Raw genomic sequence first — 20,736 nt, forward strand, 5'->3', positions numbered from 1 at the left:
TCACTGAATATTCCACAGTTTCAGTGCTAGTAATATTTACCTTCAGCAGCTCCTTCCGAAGTTGGATGGAATACTGAAAAGTTTGCAAACACCAAGTGAGCTTCAGGCTCACTGACTTATTGCTATGAACTTTCAAATGTGTTTGAAGCTTATTGTGCTACTTTACAAGTTTGATCCTGGGTTTCTTGCACACTTTTTACTCTTAGTGAAGCAAAAAAAAATGAACAGGCTAATGTAACAGAAATTGGAGGAGTGACATACAACAGCTACATTTGGTTCGAATATCTATATTGCAATGGAAAAAGGCATCAGTGAATATTGAAAAATGTGAGAGAAAAAATATACGTGAGAATGATGGGGGAAGAGGAGCAAAGGAAGCAAATTGTTAGCAAGCTGCATGGCATAGGGTGAGATACTAGATTGGGAGTTTGGGCTCCTGGGCTGTATTCCTGGCACTGTGATTCACCTGCTCTGCTTACCTTGGATAAGTCACATCAACCTCTCTGAAAATGTTTCCTCATCTGTAAAATGGGGATAATGACACTTACATTCATTAGTATAGTGCTTTGAGACTCTTGACTGAGAACTGCTCTAACACTGGTAAATATTATTATTCTAGACCAGGAATGATAGAGCTGTGACAGATTTCTTCTGATGGTCTCTTCCTGCCCTTGTTCAAAATTTACAAGAGTTACAGTGGAAGATCAATAGCTGAGATAAGTAAGACCCACAAAATGTTGACTCAATTGTTAAAGGAGCCACAGAAAGCCTCTGCAGCAACCAAAATAGTGTTAGAGCAGAACCTTATCTTATTTTAATACTTTTTATTTATAGCACTTACTTTCATTATATATTTAACCTTTTTAAAGTGGCCCTCTAAATTCAGGACTTCCCATTTCAGTATAATAATTGTTAATCCAATACAGCTCTTGTAAATCCTGCCTGTAATTGCTATAATAAGCTGTCCATGTTATTGCAACAGTATGTCCTCATTTATATTCAGTGGCTGTGCTTCACTAACAGCTACTTCGCTCTGCTCTGCGTCCCACTGAAAAAGACTCTGACTCCTGTTTGGACTCTTTATACATTCTCACAGCCAGAGATTCTTTACCAGCCTGACTGCAGTGATCTCGCAGTGGTCACTCAACTGTGCCAAGTGTCTATTTCTTGTGAGGCTAGTCCAAACAAATGAGTGGGGTGAGACTTCTGCTTCTCCCTATTGTGTCTGACCTGAACAAGCTGGGAGCTATATAAAACATCCCTTGGGATTTGGAAAGCAGAAGTAGGCACTGCAAAGAACATTTAGGGGATTGGCTGGCGCTGTCATGTGACCGATGCTAGGCAACATGTGCTATTGGCCTCCTTGGTTGCCGACAGATCAGAAGGAACATCAGTTTGTGTGTGTATGTGCAAATGAGGCTGTGCTTTCTCCACAGCAGTCTGGGGGAGCTTTAGCACTTCTACCGAGGTAAGCAATAATGATGTCTCTTTATTCCAATAAATTAGCTGCCAGGAATGGATGCAGCAGGATTTTCTGGTGCACAAGCATAGAGTAAAATAGAAAAAGGGCTCCACTCTTAAATTCTGTATTTTGATTTCTTTTGAAGTTTTTAAATTCTAAATTAAATGTGATCTAAGGTGATAAATACTCAAATATGCCTAGCAGTTTTCTTTGGTAATTAAAAATCATTGTATTCTATTTTAAATGTTTTACATCTTGAGAATATTAAATTATATATTAGCAAGCAGTTGCACAGACAGGCATGCATTGGAAATAGTCCATAGATAAATTCCTGTCTTTATGAAGCGGTAGAGAGTGAGAGGAAGGTTGATATTAATACCAATATTTACATGAAAAGCATCAGGTCATTTTTACAAAGCAGGCTGTTTAAAATAAAACCTGTAAAATGTCTGCCAAGACCAGTCATTGATATGTGTTCTGAGATGCATCTTGGCAATATTAAACCAAAGGCGCAAGACTGATGCTCAATATCCTAATGGATTTGGAATCTATGGCTTTTATATTGCATTTAAAGTAGAACAGTGACTGAAAGACAGCAGCCTGTTTAAACAGATTTTGAACTGCAGCCAATTAAAAAAGCCCATTGTAGTCCTGTGGTAGGCATACATCTTAGCCAACTGCTTCACAAGAAACAGATTTTATGTATTTCCTCCAAAACTATCGGGTGGACCAAATAACTGCCTATGGAAAATATTTTAAGAATATGCTGAAAGTGAAGTTTATACCCAAGATAATTAAAGCCATTGTTGAAAAGAATTAAAGCTGCTAAGGATTAAACTGACTGCACCACAAAAAATGAAAAGGAATTGAATTGTACTATGAATAAATGGTTGTGCAGCAAAACTACAGAATCTATAATCAAACTGAGAAAATCCTCCTTCTGTAAGTACAGAGAGCATTCATGCATTCAGGCTACATGGATGTAGTAGCTTGTTCAGAGAAGCTGCTGTGAAAGAGAAGTTAATGTCAAAACTAAGCAGGATCAGTCTTTTAAAATCCTATAGTTCTCCCAGGAAGTAAATCAGAAGTGAGAATGTGCTATTGATGAATGATGCTGTCATCTTTCAGTTGTCACAAATAGAGACTGCAGACACACACACACACACGACTAGGGGGTGCTTGCAAGAGGGGCGTGCCACCCTGTTACAGAGTCAATTTTAAAATGAAACATCAGCAGCGGATGGTGCCTGGCAAATGTGTTGGATCAATTTGCACCTGTGATGCCCTAGCCATGCCCCCTCTTTCTCCATAGTTGCCCAAATTTGAGATTTTGTTGGTGATGAGGATCCTCTAAAAGAAGAGAAGTTGTTAAATGTATGCACTGCAAACTTACCTCCATGCGTACATTCTGCTGGGGCTGTAGGTTATACCAAGTCAGCATAATCTAGGGTGGAATCTAGCCCAGTGCAGATAAATTCACCTCTCAAGACTTGCTTATAGTATAGTTTTTGGTGCTGCTGTAACTTGAGCTAATCAGTCGCCAGGTAACTCAAGTTAACTAACGTGACTGTAAATTCTAGTACAGATTCTCAAAAAGGTTTGTTTCTGATAATGGTTCATGGGTTTGTGTACAGTACAGTTCTTTGAATTGATTGTTCCAAGACATAAATGTTTGTGGAGTGTCCAGATCAGCATATACAAATGTGTTAGTTTACTGGAGTTAATTGGCAATCAATTATTTTGAGTAGATATACCTCCTCAGAATTAAGCCAGGTTGAACCACAGCTGAGAAAACATGCGTGTCCTGTAACAAACATCTGTGAGTTGGCTACAGAAGAGTTCACAGTCTTATTAGTTAACTTGAGTTAATTGCGATCAGTTAGTTCAAGGAACAAGACCAAAAAATCTAGTATAGATATACGCTGAACTGTTCCGGTTAATGTACTTTCATTGGTGTAGCTTGAGAAGAATTTGTCCCAAGGCATATAATGGCCACAGTGGGTAGACTAGGAAAATTAACATCAACTTTCTGACTCAAACCCACAAAAGAAAAGAGGTACATAGTGAAGGCTCCCATTTTACCCAGAACTAAAATGGGTATTTACTCTAGGTGGCTATTGCAGACACTTCTGTTCAGGACCAGATTCTACTCTTTAATCTAGTTTCCACCGTGCGCGAAGAAAATTGCTTGTGCCCTTGAACACATGTGCCATGGCTGATTTCCTTGAGCTTATCTGGTGATAAGCACTAAGTTTGAGACTGAAATGTGATCAGTAGTTTGCAGTGCTGTTGATGCAACTCATACAATAAAGGGATAAATCCTACTGTGGCTGGAGGAGGGGAAAAAACTGTCAGGCTTGCCCCCACGGTTAGCCAGGGCCAGATTTCTCATAGTAGATTGAGGCAGTGGACTGTGGAAGCACTTAGACCAGGGGTAGGCAAACTTTTTGGGCCCAGGCCCACAGCTGGGTGGGGAAATTGTATAAAGGGCCAAGGCAGGGGGTCGGGGTGCGTGAGGGGGTGTGGGAGGGGGTGCGGTGTAGAGGAAGGGGCTCAGGACAAGGGATTGGGGCAGAGGAGGGGTGCAGGGTGTATGAGGGGGCTCAGGAAAGGGCTGTAGGAGGGGTGCGGACTGTGGGAGGAGGCTCAGGGCAGGCAGTTGGGATGCAGGAGGGATGCAGGGTGCAGCGGGGGGGCTCAGGACAGGGGGTTGGGGTGCCGGAGGGGTGTGGGGTGCACAAGAGGGCTCAGAGCAGGGAGTTGGGGTTCAGGAGGGGTGCAAGGTGTAGGCAGGGGGCCTCAGGGCAGGGAGTTGGGGAGTGGGGTGCAGGTGGGGTTTGGGCTGTGGCCCAGCACCACTTACGTCAAGCGGCTCCAGGGTGGCAGCAGTGCTCACTGGGGCCAGGACAGGCTCCCTGCATGCCTGCCCTGTCCCCAGCCCCACGCTGCTCCAGACGTGGCCCCTGGGGGAGGGGGAGGGGGAAGGGGAGGGGTCTTCATGTGTTGCCCTTGCCGTGCCTCCAGGTACCTCCTCCAAAGCTCTCATTGGCTGTGGTTCCCCATTCCCGGCCAATGGGAGCTGCGGGGGGCGGTGCCTGGAGGCAATGCACGGAGCCCTCAGCCCCCCCGATAGGGGCCGCAGGGACGTGATGCCAGTGGTGCCGTGGGCCGGATCCAGAGCCCTGAGGGGCTGGATCCAGCCCACAGGCCAAAGTTTGCACACCCCTGACTTAGACTGTGCTCTTACTGAAAAAGGCAGCTGTTTCTGCTGCTGCTGGATTGTGCTTGCTGCTCACCACAGCATATGTGCTAGCTAGCTGGAGTGCTAGACATGACCGTTTAGCATGTTCATAGCTCTCCATTAGAGATGTTGTGGATGAGGCGGTGCAATTATTGGCCCTCTTTCATACTGCCCTCTTGAGCACTGTGGAGAGATACTGGCTTGCTGGCTTTGTGGAGGAAGAAGTTCCCTGTGCTCTTCGTTCCTTGTGCGCCAGACGGCAGGATTTTATGCACACAGTGCTGCAATGCCTCAGAGAAGTTTTGCCATCTCAAGTTGCTGTGGGAACCTCTCTTCAGATGTATGATCTGAAGGACGAGACAGATAACATGATGCCACAAGTGAGGAATGCAGCAGGATTTTACTATACAGAAGCATAGAGTTTGCTGTTAGCAGCTGTAACCATTGGGGCTCCTGTTTCTAAAGAGGACTCAAGACGAATAGTCATATCACTTATTCAGTAGCCTCATCTACCATTTGGTTTAGTCTTTAGTTTACATCGTTTCATCAAGACCTTCCATTCGTACAATGGGAAGTCTGCAAATGAAATCCTTGTCCTTTTGTTCAGGATCAGGTTTCTATTGGCTTAGTCATGTTAGTGAAGTTCTTGTAGAGAGACAGAGAACAGAGACATATTTAAATGCTCTCCATGAATGTAAAGGCAGAAACACATGCTACCATCAAGAATCACTGGCTGAGCACATTAGGGAAGCTGACATGTGATTAGTTTTGCCCACCCCACTAGCAGCTGTCACAACACTCTCCAGTAGTCCCTACAACTGATTGAAATAACTAGCCAATTTAGAGTGAAAACTAGGCACACATTGGTAGCATGAGATTTTTCAGAATCTTTTTTTTCCAGATAGAGAGGCAGCATGGTCCAGTGGATCAAGCACTGGATTGGAAGTCAGCAGATCTGGATTCTGTTTCCATCTTTGCCAATGATCTGCTGGATGACCTGGGGCAAGTCATTTTAATATTTATGCCTCAGTTTCCGCATCTATAAAATGGGAAAAATGATACTGACCTCCCTTAATAAAGCACTTTGAGATTTCCAGATGGAAAGATCTATATAAGAACCAAGTATTATTATTATTATTATGTACAGAAGTCTATTAAAGACTCAGTAGTGACCAACCTGTGTACCTAAAATATTGCTTTCAATAGAAGGTACCATAGGACTGCAATATATTATTCATATTTATCTAGCCTTCATAATGTAATAGGTCCATCACAAATACAGGTAATATATAGTCACTGCTCCATAGGACTTACTGTCTAAGCTTAGACACAATATGTAACAAGGGAGGGAAGTCACAAACACAGAGGAGGAGGATGGGAGATCAAGAGTTACAGCAGTGAAATGGGGTTACTTTGAGGTTTGATATCAAAACTTTGTAACAGTTTAATCTAAGAATCATGTTTCTAAAACGATTGCTATGGCGAAGTGGGTATTCACCCACGAAAGCTCATGCTCCAAAATGTCTGTTAGTCTATAAGGTGCCACAGGATTCTTTGCTGCTATAATTTGGTTTTTGTGTGCAGTGTGGCCAGTAACTGAACCATAGCCAATATTGAGGTTTCTCACTGTGCCTTCTGTTAGCCTTCTTTCCAAAAAGTGCTAATTACTTACATCTCCCATTAATGTCTGTAGTAGGAATTGTGGTTGCTCATTGCCCTTTAAAAATGAGGCCATGTAAGTATACCTTTCCCTTCCCGCCATAGTGCAGCATTGACTCTGGCAACACACGAGAGACCAGAATATTCCAGAGTTCTATAAACATCCCAGCTCCTTCATTCAAGTGAAGACCCTGAGAAGACAGTTCACTATTCCTTCCTAAAGGAATGCTCAATATGCTTGTACAGTACTGAGACGGTGCGGAGTGTGTCCCTACATGGTTGAGGAAGAGGGGAACAAGAGACTGGGGCAGTACGTGAACCTTAGAAAAGGGGTGGAGAGAGAGAAAAAGGTAGGATTTTCACAAGTCACCTGAGTCCCATTTTCAAAGGTGATTTAGGCACTTTGGAGCCTAAGCCTCCTGGGCTTTCAGTGCACAGCAGGCAAGGAGGAAGGTAGAGACTAGAAGGGAATGGCATAGTTCTGTTGAAGTCAAGCAGGGGAAAGAGTGCTATATCCAGGCAGTGCGTGGTGGCTGTGAGAATGCAGAGCAAGGGGAAGGAGAAAGAAGGAGGAATGAATGCTGGAAATTACCAACCGGCACATTGTTTGAAAGAAGCTGGTTTCATTATTGCGAGTCAACAATGTTGAGTGTCATAGAGGAGTGAGTGTTCTTGTACTAAGGGCAATTATGAAAGGGTTTAATGTAGCCATATTCTATAGCTTAGTGACATCAGTGTGAATCAAAGAAAGAGGAGAGTTATAACAGGGAGCCCTATGCTGAGGTGGCTATGTGCTATTCTGAAAGCAGAACACTTGCCCTTTTGCACAATGCTGTGCTAGGACTCAAAACTGACAGCTCTGATATGGTGTAATAATAAGTTTAGCTGTGCAGCTCCTGTCTTGTGACTTGAATGGAGTCATGTGCTCATCAGAGCATCCAGTTCCTTTCATCAGAACAGGTTGGCTGCTGCTGCTGCTGAATCCCAGGGTATAGAGCACTGCTGCTGTGACTTTGCAGTGTTCAGAATAGCAGCCAGATTGAAAAAAACCCCAAACCCTGTGTGTTCCATCTTTAGTACTCTCTATCTATTGAAGCATTACTGGAGCATACCAGGAAGTGCTCTTTCATAAGGCATCACAAAAGCACCTTTCATAAGGCATCTACTTGAACAAAGCAGATACAGTAATATAATGATTTGTCCATGCACCCTCTTACTATGCTGGCAAAGGAAGAAATGGGAGAATATATAGTTAAACAGGCCTTACATGATCACTCAAGGGACCACAGTAGGGTTGTCAACTTTCTAATTGCACAAAACTGAACACCCTTGCCTCACCCCTGCCTGAGGCCCCATCCCTTCTCTGAGGCCCCACCCCCACTCACTCCAGCCCCGCTCCTTCTGTCACTCACTGTCCCCGACCCTCACTCACTTTCTCTTGGCTGGGCAGGGGGTGCAGGAAGGCGGAAGAGGGGAAGGGTCCAGCTGGGGATGCGGGCTCTGTGGTGGGGCCAGAAATGAGGGGTTCAGGATGTGGGAGGGGGCTCTGGGCTAGGGTAGGGGGTTGGGGTGCAGGAAAGGGGAAGGCTCCAGCTGGGGATGCAGGCTCTGTGGTGGGGCCAGAAATGAGGGGTTCAGGATGTGGGAGGGGGCTCAGGGTTAGGGTAGGGGGTTGGGGTGTGGGAGGGATGCAGGCTCCGGCTTGGGATGCAGGCTCTGGGGTGGGGCCAGAGATGAGTGGTTTTGGGTACAGGACGGAGCTTTGGGCTGGGGCCGAGGGGTTTGGAGTGCAGTATGGGGCTCAGGGCTGGGGTGGGGGGTTGGGGTGCGGGAGGGGGCATGGGCTCCGGGCGGGGGCTCAGGGCTGAGATAAGGGGTTGGGGTGCAGGAGGGGGTGCGGGCTCTGGGAGGGAGTTTGGGTGCAGGAGGGGGTTCCAACCTGGGTTAGGGGGTTGGGGTGCAGGTTCTGGGAGGGAGTCAGGGGGAGGGAGGGTTCTGACCTGGGGCAGGGAGTTCAGGGTGTGGGGCCTGGGAAGGAGTTAGGGTGAGGAAGGGGGTTCCGACCTGGGATAGGTGTTGGGGTGCAGGTGGCAGTGCGAGGTCTGGGAAGGAGTGAGAGTGAGGAAGGGGGTTCACCTGGGGCAGGAGGTTTGGGGTGTGGGCTTCAGATGGGCGACGCTTACTTCGGGCAGCTCCTGGTTGGTGGCGCAGCACGGCAAAGACAGGCTCCCTGCCTGCCCTTGCTCCACACTGCTCCCCAAAGCGGCCAACATATCCGGCCCCTAGGTAGATTCACAGTCAGGCCTCTCTGTGCGGCGTGAACTGCCTGCACCCACATGTGCTACCCCTGCAGCTCCCATTGGATGTGGTTCCTGGTCAATGGGAGCTATGGAGCCAGCACTAGGGTCAGGGGCAGCACACAGAGCTTTCCTGATCACCCCTGTGCCTAGGGGCTGCAGGGACATGCCGGCCATTTCCGGGGAGCTGTGCAGAGCCAGGGCAGGCAGGGATCTTGCCTTAGCCCTGCTGCATCGCCAACCGGACTTTTAACGAGCTGGTCAGCAGTGCTGACCAGAGCCACCAGGGTCCCTTTTTGACCAGGTGTTCCGGTTGAAAACTAGATACCTGGCAATTCTAGGCCACTGACATTCAGTTGCAAATGGATATGGTCCACTAGCAGCCATGCAACAGAGCTACGTTCAGTACCTTGGGGGATGGTGTAATGATCAGTGCATACAGCACCTCCACTAATATATGGAGCTGTATCTTGATCTTAGTGTTAAGTTGTCTTGTTTTAATATGTTGTTGTTGGCTTGATTTTGGGAGTGGGGAGTACCTAAGAGGAAGTTAAGCCCTGCCTGTGTATGTGCTGGAATTGTTACTTACAGTGTCCCAACAGAGCCTTTGATTTCTATAATGGAGTACAGTATTACAATACACTGTGATGGTTTAAACGTGGAAGGTTGCATAATAAAGGCAGTCTGTTGTACAGGCTTCACTGGACTGTATATATACACACATACAGATGTTTAAATTTACTACAATTTTAAAATATCCAGTCAGTTTCTGGAGCCTCCATAATCAAAATAATTCATTATATAGCTATTCCTTCTTAAAACCTTTGGGCCAGATCTTCAGCTGCTGTATTTTGGGGTGGGGCCACCCAAATTGGAAGAGCTGTATCATTTGACATCAACTATGGATATGGTCCATGGTTTTTTGTGCCCTTTGCTTTAACATTTTGGAAAGTCACCAAGAATATAGGGAAAGATTTTGCTCAGCCTATAAAATTCAGATTCAAAGACATCAAAGGTGTGATCAGTGTATGCTGGATTAAACTGTTAAAACAAAGGTCTATACTGTCTTCATCATGTGTAGGTCAAGATTAGTGAGCTATAGAATGAACATAGTAAAACCCGTCATTACAAAAAAAAATATTCCCTGACTTTCCCAGGTGAGGATTCTAAGAGGTAGTACTAATCTACGTATAAGTGGAGTTATGAGCATTTGGGATCCATTTTTAAAGCTAGTAAGGCTCTATGGCCTGATTCCAATCTCTGTCACACCTGACACTGAAACCAGTGGGGAAGCTGTGTATGTTATTTCATTCATATATTTTCTTCCTTTAGCCTTAGTTGGGGCAGTTAGTTCAATGTATGTTCTCTAAGCAGCCGCTGCACGAGACTGAAGATATTTTGTTAGTTATTCCCATGACACTTCTGGACTTTATATCATATGAGCTATAGAAAGTCTTAATACCCATGCTCACATTGCTAAGTGAGGCAAACTCGCTTGAAATAATACAGTATTCTGCAGCAGTGTTCAAACATGGTAGGAACACCCATGTTCGAGGGATACAATATAATGCTGTCGTATTTTGTTTATAAGGGCAGATTCAAGGGATCTCCTATGTTATTTCCCTCTAGGTTCATCTCAGTATTTGAACTGAGTCTGTGCCTCATCAGAGTAATTAATCTTACTGAGCCATCAAGAAAACACACAATTCCAGATGGCTTTTCACAAATTCTTCAGTATCTTCACTCTTCGTCCATTCCTCTCTTTGTTCTCCACTGCAGGCTACATCACATCTATTGCCACTGATACAGTTGCACACATTCATCTAGTGTCCTGTAGTAATGATCATTTTGAAATGTTAACCTCCGCTATGTAAAGTAGTGGCAGTGGTGTAGAATAGTAGGTTTCTTTTGTTATTCCCAGCCACCAGTGGATTTCTTCACTTAGTGGAGGAACCTCACTGTGGTTCCCTTAACTGTTGCATAGAACAAGTTCTGATATGGATTTCCTTCATTTCTACCACCCTCTTGTTCCCACCCTGCTTTTGACATGGCACACACACTGAATATTATCCAAACACACCCTGTCCTGCGGTTTTCCTTTATTGCTATTTTAAATAACAAACATATCTGAACCTGAACTTCCTTCTTGAGTTTGCCTGTTCCTAGGGTGTCTCCCTGTAGGACCCACTGCACTGCCCCATGAGCATTCCCTCTGCCTTAGAGAGCCTCTCAACCTTTTTATACTCCCTGAGTTTCAAATGAGTCTCATCTGGTCTAATTCCTGAGATGAATCAGCAGAATATTTCTGTTTCTCTCTGCAAGGTCCTAGAATCTGCCTCTATCCTACCAACATCCAGTTTAAAAAAAAAAACGGATTACCACAATTGACATTTAAATTAAATATTCTGAAATAAAAATAATTCACTCCTTTCTATCAGGATAAACCTTTAACACAGGTGTTCACAGAGAACTCAACAATTAAAAGTTTCTTATGTATGAATTCAAGTAAGACAAGACCATGTTCTTAAATATGACATTCATTGATTGAATGTGAGGTTCTGTAAAGATGTTAAAGAAAATCCCTTAGAATTACCTTTGAACTCTTCCATCGGCCTATTTATCTTCCAAAAAATCAATGACCTACAGAAACATTGCTGCGTGTAGGTCATGGGACTAAAAGCACTTCTGAGGAATAGGAGCCACATGGCACAGTGCCATGTGCATTTAAACTGAATGCCTTGCAGAATGAGATATGGATAAGCATCTTGGCATAATACACTCACTTCTGTAAATTTACAGTTTGCACCAGCCAGCAATGCAAAAAGCAAAAAGCAGCAGAATCTACAGTTGAACAGAGAACAGACTCAATGGGCTATGAGAATATAGATGCATTGGAAGGCGTCTACACATCCCACTCTAAGGTAAGACAATTTTCTGCCATTGCTGCTTCTGCTTATTACAGACCATCCAGTGTCCAGTGCAGTGGTTCAGTCCTAGTAATTTGTGGCATATGATGAACTTGTAACTAGGCTAAATACAGATGAAAAAGGCCTGAGTTTTTAGAGGTCAGTGGCAGATGCAAACGTTCAGATTCTCTGAAATTTGGGCTCTTACTATATGAAAGTGAAGTGCCTGCTAAAAAAAGCCAATATGTTTCTGTAAATATTCCCCAGCTGTGTACGTCTCCTTTATTTTTAGATACTTCATCTGCTAATAAGAGGTCCTTTCCCCAGCTGAGACTTTTTTTTTTTTGAGACTATCTCAAAGCCTCCTGATGTGGATCCAATATCTTTGAAACCCTCATTGCAGGATATCTTTCAAACAGGAGAGAACCATAGTTTAGAGATATCTCTTGTTACAGACCCAAATATACCTCACCCCCAAAAAATCATGGAGTGATATTTCAATTTTATAATTGTACATGACTGACACAGGAAATCATAAACCCTGGAAGTGTTTATAAATAGATGGCAAAGACAGTGAGTTTCTTATATTTTTGCTTTGAGCCACTAACACTTTGTCCTTTATTTTGGATCATTTCCTGCCTTACAACACTGGATCCCTCATATGGTTGTTTGCATTAAAGGTATGGTAAGGTGGAGAGTTTTTTCAGTAGTGTCTTAATTTCTTGATTCTTCTGGGTTTTACAAAGACAGATAACATCACTGTGGCATAGTTGTTGAGAGTAAGTGTAATTCTTGGCACTCTTTTAAACATTTTTACCATTTGGTTTCAGACTGACAAATGTGTGAAATTGTCCAGAAGTTATTTAGTGAGCATAAGAACAGACTGCCTGCTGGTTGATGGACACCACAAGCATTCACATGTGAACTAAAACCTGGACAGCTGCTGCTAAATCAGTTCAGGGAATCATCGCCCTGACTGATAAAGATGTGATTTTAAAGGAAAGCTTTTAGAGAGATAGATTAAGGACTCTCAAATAGTGCAGCTCCAATTTAGAGATACTCAAAATTGGTAAAACTCCCACAAAATGTTTTGAAAGTTTGGACAATCTAGTTTCTCTGCAGAATATAATGAAATCTCTATTTTCTATATTGAAACAATGACTGTTCATATTTCACATCTCTATTTTCAAATTTCAAAGTCATCTTTCAATGAAATGAGCTCATTTTGCTGGAAAATGAGCCAATTTTTAAGTGGAAATTCACAAAATTTAGTAAATTTTTCATTGAGAGGTCCCTTTTTTAGTTCATAATAAAGTAAAAAAAGTCTGATTTTGACTGCTGTTTTGCTTTTCTCTGCAAATATTTTGCTCCTGTCTTGCTCCATTGTGTTATAGTGAATCAGATGTGACTTATACGACATATGTAATGCAAAATGAAAAAAAAACCCTGCAGGTTGAATAATTTATTACCTTTTGCAAGCATAAAACAAAGAGGGTGATTCACAAGTCAGAACTACACCAAGTTGTTATTAAAACCCTTGATGATGCTTTTGCATATTTGATGACCTGTACATTTTCCCCATCCCTTTTGGAACTCTAGATCCAAAAAGCTGAGTAATGTCACCTTAGGGTTCTGCCAATCAGATATTTGTAAGTGGGATACTTTAATTACCAAGTAAGGAATTACTACCAGAAAGGCCAAACAAAGAACAGACATTTTATTTTAATCTTTTGGAAACTGTAGGCATAAGGCCAATTTGAAATGTAGACTCCTAATTTGCACCTGCAAAATACCTATATGTATGGGCAGACAGGCACTTTATGTGCACAAATGGGGACTTTTGCATTTTACCGATTTTCATGCACATCTATCTATTATGCATGCACAATTACCTATTACCTATTATAGGCATAGCTTGAGCATGTGTGATTGTCAATTTGAACTATATTCTATGTACTGTACAGTTTGTAAAGTATTCATTTACTGGTACAGCAAAGCTAGAAAATGCTAGAGTTCTAAGGTTAAATATGATATTCTTATGGAAGTGGAAGCAACTTGTCTCTCAAAAATAGGTATGCATTCTTTAGAAGTGAAGAAAAAAACCTCTATTTAAGCAGTGTCTATAATGGTGTTTCTAATACTCTCAGCACATACGTTTCTGCTTAGAATCTAAGCAGTTCAGATGAAGCTGATCCAAAAGAAGAATCTTGTTTTCTGCATTTTCTGAAAGCTTGGTGTTTGAAGCTGTGTAGGGACTGGTCAGAGAGTGCACTACAAACCATGTAATTTCTACTGGCATATGCCTTGCACAGTAAGTACTCAGGACAAATGTCACTGCATTTTTAGTATATGACATAAGTCAGAACATTTTCTCCATAATGCTTCCTACTTAATCTGAAGCAGCCAAACTGTCTTTTAGCCCTTTTGCTCTCCTATCCCCAGCAATAAGCTTTTGCAGTATGTTTCCCAGAGCTGCTTGAAGCCAAAAGATGAGATAGCAACTAGCAATACAAGTTTTTCCCACTGCTACATGAGAACATGTTAGAAGAAGAGTCATTAATTCTTCATGAGGCAAATCATGAAATAGCTTCAGAAGCTAACCCTCCCAAGGCAGATATTATGGTACAGAAGTAACTACACAAAGTCAACCAACGGTGTGGAATGTTAGCACTTACCACCATTTAACTACTACTGGTATTAGGCATGTTGGTCAGAACATATTATGTTCAAAACGGAACAAACAAAAAGTGGTGCAGCTAGAGATCAGAGTCTTCACAATTAAAAAGAACACTGGTGTGGTTGTGATTTCTGATGTAAAAGACCTGTGGGTCGCCTTTACTTGGAATTGCTCTGTCACAACTAACTTTGCTTTTAATGTGGGTCTCCAAGAGGAATTGGGATTTTCTCCTGAAGAGTAATGCACAGTTGGTTGTTGCCATATAGAAAGACAACATCTACCCAAATAGTATCTGAGATGCTGCAGATCTTTTCTGTCCTAGGAATAATGAAATACAGTAGTGCTTTCCACACCATTCTACAGTGACTGTAAATGCTGAAGTCAGAAGAGGTACAGTAATTTACACCAGCTGAGGATCTGGCCCTGAGTTTTTCACTGTATTGGTATTCCATCTATGTAACAATGTACATTTGAGCAAACATGGAACCCATTCATACAGTGTTTGAGAAAAGTCTCATAGGTATAGTTAAATGCATTCAAATGTGCTGGAAGGATCCACCACACAAGCAGAGGAGGCCTAGTGACATAATGATGCCTCATATGAGGGATAGAATTAATGAAGGGATTCATCCAAAAAGGCTATGGAGGAACCAGATGCCTGGTGCATAGTATAGAGTCTGTCCCCTCCAGTTTCCTGCCAAGTACACTGCAGAAATAGATAGGTTTCCTAACTTTTATCTTTGGTACTTATATGGCTCTCATTACCACCATTTCTGAGCACCTCACAGTCTTTAATGAGTCATGATCAAGAGGACAATTTCACAACTCCCTCTTGTGAGGTAGGGAAGTAGTGTTATCCGTGTTTCACAGATGGGCAATGAGACTTGCACAGGGTCATGCAAGACGTCTGTAGCAGAGCAGAAATCTGAACCCCAGTCTCCCAAGTGCCAGGCTAATACCTTAACAATTTGATCATCCTTCCTCTGTTTATCATAAAATCGTAGGGACATTGAGAGGTCCTCTACTCTAGTACCCTGCACTCATGGTAGGTCTAAGTATTATCTAGACCATCACTAATGGGTATTTGTCTAACCTGCTCTAAAAAATCTCCAATGATTGGGATTCCACAACCTTCCTAAGCAATTTATTCCAGTGTTTAACAACCTTTACAGTTAGGAAGTTTTGCCTAATGTCCAACCTAAACTGCCCTTGCTGCAATTTAATCCCATTGTTTCTTGTCCTATCCTCAGAGGCTAAGGAGAACAATTTTTCCCCTTTCTCCTTGTAACAACCTTTTTTTATACTTGAAAACTGTTATCATGTTCCCCCCAGTCTTCTCTTCTCCAGACTAAACAAACACAATTTTTTTCAGTCTCCCCTCATAGGTCATGTGTTCTAGATCTTTAATCATTGTTGTTGCTCTTCTCTGGACTTTCTCCAATTTGTCCACCTCTTTCCTGAAATGTGGCACCCAGAACTGGACACAATACTCCAGGTGAGACCTAATCAGCGCAGAGTAGAGTGGAAGAATTACTTCTCATGTCTTGCTTGCAACACTCCTGTTAATACATCCCAGAATGATATTTGTTATTTTGCAACAGTGTTACACTGTTGACTTACATTTAGCTTGTGATCCACTAGGACCCTCAGATCTCTTTGTACAGTACTCCTTTCTGGGAAGTTATTTCCCATTTTGTGTGTGTGCAGCTGATTGTTCCTTCCTAAACAGAGTACTTTGCAATTGTCCTTAACGTTATGGAGTTATCCCATTAAGAACCTGTTTTTTATGTGGAAGCTTAAAGTCCAGAACAACACTGTAGCTGAGAACATCCACAGTTACATTAGACAAGCTCATTTTTTATTTCATCTGAGGATTTAAACCCTCATATTTTAGGCTATAAGCTAACCACTAACAAATAGGAATTAGGAAGGAACTTCCCATATGGAGTGAGAATTCCTTAATTGGTAAAATGTATATGAACATTAATTAACTTTAAAGATGGCATTAGTCAGTACGGGTTCTTTTTCATTTTTATTTGTTTTAAGGAAGAAATTCTCTTTTTTGCAGTACTCTGCATGACAGTGCCTAATGTGCTTCTGTAATAATACTATTTTAAAACATATTCCTATATGATTTCAGAAAATAGTGTATTCAGTCCTTAGTTTGTATCAGAATGAGAATGATAGTACCAGTCTTGAATATTGAATTAATACCATTATGGTAATGAGTTGATCTACTGAAGAATGGACTAGCCATACAATCAGGGCCAGCTCTAGGTTTTTTGCTGCCCCAAGCAAAAAAAAAAAAACCTCCAGGAGCGCAACTGCCAAAGCAAAAAAATAAACCAAACAAAAAATAAACCTCCGAAAGGCGCAACTGCCGAAGTGTCTAGAATGCCGCCCTCAAATTGTGCTGCCCCCATGCACGTGCTTGGTTTGCTGGTGCCTAGAACTGGCCCTGAATACAATAGTTTGATTCAATTAAATTAAGGATCAGTCCATTCAATTTTCATCCATAAATTTCTTGATCATATATAAATCAAATCATTTTATTCCAAGTAGTGGCCATTTGGGAGGAGGAAATGGAAATAGATGTGCTGCAAGTGGGATAGGGTAGTATATCGTTACCCCAATATAACGCCATCCGATATAACACGAATTTGGATATAACACAGTAAAGCAGTGCTCCAGGGGGATGGGCTGTGCACTCCGGTGGATCAAAGCAAGTTCAATATAACACAGTTTGACCTACAAAGCGGTAAGATTTTTTGGCTCCCAAGGACAGCGTTATATCGAGATAGAGATGTAGTTCAGCAGTGATTGCCAGTTTCAGAGAAAGTTCATCTCATTACAAAGGAAAGGTCAGAATGAATTTTTCAGCTCTGCTAGTCTGTCTGCACAGGTAAGCTGTAGCTGAAACAGAATCACCATGTCATATTCCTTTCCCTATAGATGAAGAGCCTCCTAAAGGGATTCTGTCAGTGTAAAAATCACGTTGTAAGCAAATGTCTATTCTTTCCCCCTTTCTTTTATACACATTCAAAAGGATGCTGACAGCTTAGATTTGGCTGCAAATATAAATTATGTAAAAACAAGCTTTTATAAAAAGCCTAAGGCCAATCAAAATATTTCCCCATTTTAAAAAAACAAGTAAACACTTTCATTCAGTGCTCAAAAACGAAACAGTGCAGTGCTAAGAACCCCAAAGGGAGACTAATGATAAACTAAAGTGCAACAAATGTCATTGATTTTCATTGTCTAAGCTGAGAGAAATACAAGAGGTATAATATTTAAAATACTATCTTTTGTTAATCACAGAAGCATGTTATGCTCAGTTTGAATAGTGAAAATCAGCATCATCTGATGCACTTTAGTTTACTCAGTCTCACTTTGGGATTTTTAGTGCTAGAGTGAAGTCACTGAACACGGAGTAAAAGTGTTTGCTTGTTTTAAAGAAAAGTGGAGACAGATTTTGATTGGCCTTAGGTTTTATAAAAGCTTGTTTTAATGCAGTTTCGTTTACGTGCCAAGTTTAAGCTCTCAGCATCCCTTCAAATGCATATAAAAGAAAAGGGAATAGAATAAATTAAATATAAATTTATCAGAAAAAGCAACATAGTATTTCCATCTACAGATATTCAAAAATCATGCGCCAAGCCTCACAGAAATATGAGAGAAAAAGATATTGGATTCTTTTGATTGCTTTCTGCTTTATTAGCTTCTAGATCACACTTAGGTCATATTTGCAAGTTTTTCTTCACAGCCATGTGGACTAGAACCTTACTTCTGTTCTGACTTCAATCTGTAAACAATTCTGGCTATACATAGTCAGTCTGCCCCATTTTCACTTCCTGTCAATCATAAGAGTGGGGAAAAATGGGGTGGTGCAATATGGGGATGTGAATTACAGAAAGTTTTAGTGTTTTGCGGTCTAACTGTCCAGTATAGACCTCGCTGAAGTGAACCAAAAGTTTGCTTATTTGACATGGGACTACATTAACATGAACTAGGTACCTTTTAGTTTGCACCAGCATCTACATGGGGCAGTTACAGCAAACACATCAGAGAACTCTACAATTCACATTCCCATAATCTGGACTGTGATGTCATATAGACAAGCCTAAAATCCATGATGCATTTATTATAATATGGAGAATACAAAAAATAAAATTAAAAAAGCCTCCTTAGATTGGCGTGAGTTTATTTTGATGGAATGTTTCACCATATGACGTACATTAAAAATAAACATGCGCTTCATGGCTGGTGGTTTTGAACATCATATTGAACAGTGTGTTTGCCTTTTTCATGGTAATACTTGATTCCAACTCAACTCCTTCCCCTGCTAATAGCAGTGACAGCAGAATCTTTTCTTTTTCTCTGTCCTTTCCAACTAAATGCTTCCGCTAAAGCTCTACCCAGTCCTCCTTGCCTGATTTCTCTCCCCCTCTCCCTCCCATGCATGCAAACATGAGTATTATACTAATCCAAGGGTAGGCAACCTATGGCACAGGTGCCGAAGGCAGCACATGAGCTGATTTTCAGTGGCATTCACAGTGCCTGGGTCCTGGCCATTGGTCCGGGGGACTCTGCATTTTAAATGAAGCTTCTTTAACATTTTAAAAACCTTATTTACTTTACATACAACAATAGTTTAGTTATATATTATAGACTTGTAGAAAGAGACCCTAAGAACATTAAAATGTATTACTGGCACGCGAAACCTTAAATCAGAGTGAATGAATGAAGACTCGGCACACCACTTCTGAAAGGTTGCTGACGCCTGTACTAATCTGTTTCACTAATGAGATATTCTTTCCGTCTCTAGACTTTCCAATATTATGCCTCTGCTGAGGTTCTTGGGATGCATACATTTCCTTCTAGTTTCCTTTTAGTGATGTGTTTACTATTGCCAGATTCATTTAATTATTTTCTCTATGTCCTTTATTTGAGTTTTTTCATATTTCCTTTGCTTTTGTTCCCTATCCCATACATTCCACCATCTCCCTCATCATGCTTCTCTTAGGAGCGGCAAATTTCTGATCTGTTTTCTTGATTATCTCAGAATTCTATTGCTGATGTTTTGTGCTGGTTCCTAGATCTTCCTTTGTGGGTTGGACTAGAGGAATATTCTTTCACATGATTCATTTTGCCTTTTAGTGTGACTGAAATATAGTGACCCCAGTTCAGTTAACTAAGGCCTGGTCTACACTACGGGTTTAGGTCCACTTTAGCCACGTTAGGTCGATTTAAAAATGAATGCGTCCACACAACCAATCCCGTTCCGTTGACCTAAAGGGCTCTTAAAATTGACTTCTGTACTTCTCCCAGATGAGGGGAGTAGTGCTAAAATCGACTTTGCTGTGTTGAATTTGGGATAGTGAGGACACAAATCGATGGTATTGGCCTCCAGGAGCTATCCCAGAGTACTCCATTGTGACTGCTCTGGAGAGCACTTTGAATTTCAATGCACTAGGCAGGTATACAGGAAAAGCTCCAGGAACTTTTGAATTTCATTTCCTGTTTGGTCAGCATGGCAAACTCAGCAGCACAGTTGACGATGCAGTCCCCCCAGAATCATAGAGCATAGAATGTTTCTACGCTCCCCCTAACATCTCTGTCCATGATGTTATCGCAGATTAGAAGGTGAAAAAAACGCACTCGCGATGACATGTTTTCCGAGCTCATGCAGTCCTCCTGCATTGATAGGGCACAGCTTAATGCATGGAGGCATTCAGTGGCAGAGGCCAGGAAAGGACATGATGAAGCTGCAGGAAAGCCAACAAGAGCACAGACCGCTGCTGCATCCACTGTATAACCGCCTACTCTCATCCCCATGTTCCTTAGCCTCCTCACCCAGACATCCAAGAATGCCGGGGGAGGGGGGCCTCTGGGCACCCAGCCACTCCACTCCAGAGGATGGCCCAAGCAACAGAAAGCTGTCATTTAAACAATTTGATTTTTAGTGTGGCTACAATAAGCAATGTGGCCTTGTCCTTCCCTCCTCCCCGAACCCACCCGGGCTACCTTGTCCGTTATCTCATTTTTTTTAATTAATAAAGAAAGAATGCATGGTTTCAAAATAATAGTTACTTTATTTCGAAGGGAGGAGGGTGGTTGGCTTACAGGGAATTAAAATCAACAAAGGGGGTGGGTTTGCATAAAGGAGAAACACACACAATTGTCACACCGAAGCCTGGCCAGTCATATAACTCATTTTCAAAGCCTCTCTGATGCGCAGCACGCCTTGCTGTGCTCTTCTAATCGCCCTGGCTTCTGGCACAAAATGATTGTCTGCCATTGCTTTCACAGAGGGAGAGGCGACTGACGAAATATACCCCAAACACCCGCAACAATGTTTTTTGTCCTATCAGGCATTAGGAGCATAACCCAGAATTCCAATGGGTGGTGGAGACTGCAGAAACTGTGGGATAGCTACCCACAGTGCACTGGTCCATAAGTCGATGCTACGCATGGTAGTGAGGATGCACTCTGCC

At 42.2% G+C, this 20,736-nt stretch overlaps 1 protein-coding gene across 5 annotated transcripts in view; it reads left to right on the forward strand.

The window, feature by feature from the left end:
* Positions 1 to 20,736, forward strand: part of TMEM108 (transmembrane protein 108) — a 348,023-nt gene that overhangs the window by 96,958 nt on the left and 230,329 nt on the right. For 3 of the 5 annotated variants that reach the window (XM_030551121.1, XM_030551126.1, XM_030551123.1), the window contains exons 1-2: positions 1,384 to 1,468; positions 11,459 to 11,580. The exons of 1 other annotated variant lie outside the window; for it this stretch is intronic. The gene's annotated coding sequence lies outside the window, so the exon portion shown is untranslated. Of the gene's footprint in view, positions 1 to 1,383; positions 1,469 to 11,458; positions 11,581 to 20,736 lie in introns of those variants that run through there. One more of the 5 variants, XM_030551122.1, reaches the window with a different exon arrangement.

This window comes from Gopherus evgoodei, chromosome 2, assembly GCF_007399415.2.
Source record: "Gopherus evgoodei ecotype Sinaloan lineage chromosome 2, rGopEvg1_v1.p, whole genome shotgun sequence".
Lineage (NCBI taxonomy): Eukaryota > Metazoa > Chordata > Testudines > Testudinidae > Gopherus > Gopherus evgoodei.